The sequence below is a fragment of the Penaeus japonicus genome, unplaced genomic scaffold, assembly GCF_977035675.1.
Source record: "Penaeus japonicus unplaced genomic scaffold, GWHDUDI00000001_assembly GWHDUDI00000004, whole genome shotgun sequence".
NCBI lineage: Eukaryota > Metazoa > Arthropoda > Malacostraca > Decapoda > Penaeidae > Penaeus > Penaeus japonicus.
The window spans coordinates 2,912,829-2,915,328 of NW_028234406.1; the positions used below are offsets into that span (position 1 = coordinate 2,912,829).

General features: G+C 44.8%; 1 protein-coding gene across 1 annotated transcript in view; it reads left to right on the forward strand.

Annotated features, from left to right (window-relative positions):
• LOC122263573 (uncharacterized) overlaps positions 1 to 2,500 on the forward strand; it is a 76,063-nt gene that overhangs the window by 797 nt on the left and 72,766 nt on the right. The gene's annotated exons all lie outside the window — the stretch shown is intronic.

Genomic DNA, 2,500 nt, shown 5'->3' on the forward strand with positions numbered 1-2,500 from the left:
CTCTTGTCTGCAGTTCCAATTCAAAACAAATCGGAATACTGTCCTTTTGTCCTCGCAAGAAAGGGCATTTTCAATTTTTCTATTAAATGCTCATGCTGCAGAAACATTATCTTGCAATCGCTCACGCCATGTATCTCCGACAGCGTGTCTTTGTTGCCCTTCCTGACTCTGCAATGAATCCCTGTATAATTATCTTGTAAATACAATGGCTTTGGAAATGTTGGCAAAAGTGATAAATGGCATACGATCTTCCGGCATCAATGAAATCCGTTTTGATTATATTTATTATACCTGTTGTACAGTAGACTTACATTCACGCTGTTATACTCTACTTTCCCTTTATCTATTATATTATTTGTATAGATCTTGCACGACCGTCCACATCATTTGCATAAACCGCACGTCAAAATAGATATATATCTCAAAACAGAATGAGCTCTTAACTCTTCCTTAGTGACATTTCTAAACTACTCATCAAACTAAACATTGAAATTTAAATCTCACAAATCTTTCTCTTTATCTTATCTCTCGTATCATTACAAAAAAAAAAAAAAACTCAGATCATACGCCCTTAACCGCATATTAAGACATTGTTCGTGAATGTTGCATGGCGAATCTCACGGTCTTGCAAACACTGGAATTATGTCTTGAGAGCGTAGGAGTGGGGGTGAGGGGAAGGGGAGGGGGAGAGGGGACTGGGGAAGGGAGGAGGGGAATCGGGTGGAGGGATAAGGAGGGGAGAGGAGTGTGTAGGGGGGTGAGATAGCTGAGGAGCAGGGGAGGGAGATGGAAGGTAGGGGGAGGTGGTGGAGGGAGGGGAGGGAGATGGAAGATAGGGGGGAGGAGGTGGGGGAAGGGGTATATTATAGAGGGAGGTTGGGGGTTGGTAGGGCACCCAGAGGAGGAGGACGTTCCATCTAGCCCTTATGCTCAAGAGCCTTAGAGACGTCTTTCGCTCGCTCCGCTAACCAGAATAGAGCCTCCGGGAGTCATGCAACAGCAGCAGCCACATCCCCTTGTCTACCTAGTGCATGACGGGGGTCCTTCGGAAGACAATTGTGACATGGTAGCTCCGCGGGTCCTTTCATGATCCGGTTCGCCGGTATGGTAACGCTGGGAATGGTAGGTTGGTGGTTGAAGTGGCTGAAGGAGAGAGAGAGAGAGAGAGAGAGAGAGAGAGAGAGAGAGAGAGAGAGAGAGAGAGGGGGGGAGGAGAGAGGGAGGGAGAGGGAGAGAGAGAGATAGATAGAGAGAGAGGGGGGGGGGAGAAGGAGAGAGGGAGGGAGGGAGAGGGAAGGAAAGGGAAAGGGAGAAGGAGAGGGAGAAAGAGAGTGAGAGTGAGTGAGAGAGAGAGAGAGAGAGAGAGAGAGAGAAAGAAAAGAAAAGAAAGAGAGAGCGAGAAATAGAAAGAAAAAAATCTAAACATCCGAAGAAAGCAAAGAGAAAGAAAACAAAAAAAATAGATAAATAAAAGCATAAACAAGAACAAACGCGAAGAACACAATGCCAAATTGCGAGCAACCAAGAAACGCACAAAGAAAGAAATAGCGACGCAGTAAAAAAAAAAAAAGAAAAAAAAAAGTCGGAGAATGTGAAAAAAATTAAATAAAAGAATGATAATAAAAAAGGAATAAGGCGGAGAATGTGATGAAAGACAGTGGAGTCAGAAAAAGAAAAAAAAGAAAATAATGACCGTATTGGGCAAGCAAGAAAGAAATGATAATCAGCGACGGAGAGAGAGAGAGAGAGAGAGAGAGAGAGAGAGAGAGAGAGAGAGAGAGAGAGAGAGAGAACGCAAGAAAACAAGAGAGAGAGAGAGAAAGAAAGAAAGAGAGGAGATTAAGATACAATCCTAAAAAAAGATAAAGAAAAAGATATTAAACAAAAAGAAAACAAACAAAGAAAGAGAAAAAAAAACACTAAAAAGAGAGAAAGAGAGAGAAAAAAACAAAAACAAATAAAGAGAGAAAGTGCCATTTCACGCATCTCCCTCACTCTTCCAACTGTGCCATGCGACGGGAGGGTCATGCACTCACACAAGTGACACGATTGCATGACGTGCAGGGTTATTTATTCATTTTCGTAATATAGATGCTAATGTGGGGACACCATCATGCGCATGACCTTTATGTTCCCAGGCCTAGATTCTGAAAAATGGGGGTGGGTGGTGGGGGAGGGAGAGGAGGAGGGAGGGATAGAGAGAGAGGAGGAGGGAGGGAGGGATAGAGAGAGAGGAGGGAGAGGGAGGAAGTGGGGGGATAGAGGGAGGGAGAGGGAGTGAGAGTGTGGGTGTGGGTGAGAGTGAGAGAGAGGGAAGGGGAGTGATAGAGAGAGAGGAGGAGGGAAAGAGTGAGAGAGAGATAGAGGGAGAGGGAGTGAGAGTGTGAGTGTGAGTGAGAGAGAGAGACAGAAGAAGGGAAAGAGAGAGGGAGTAAGAAAGAGACAGAAGGAGGGAAAGAGTGAGTGAGAGAGAGAGAGAGAGTAATGGATAGCCAGTTCT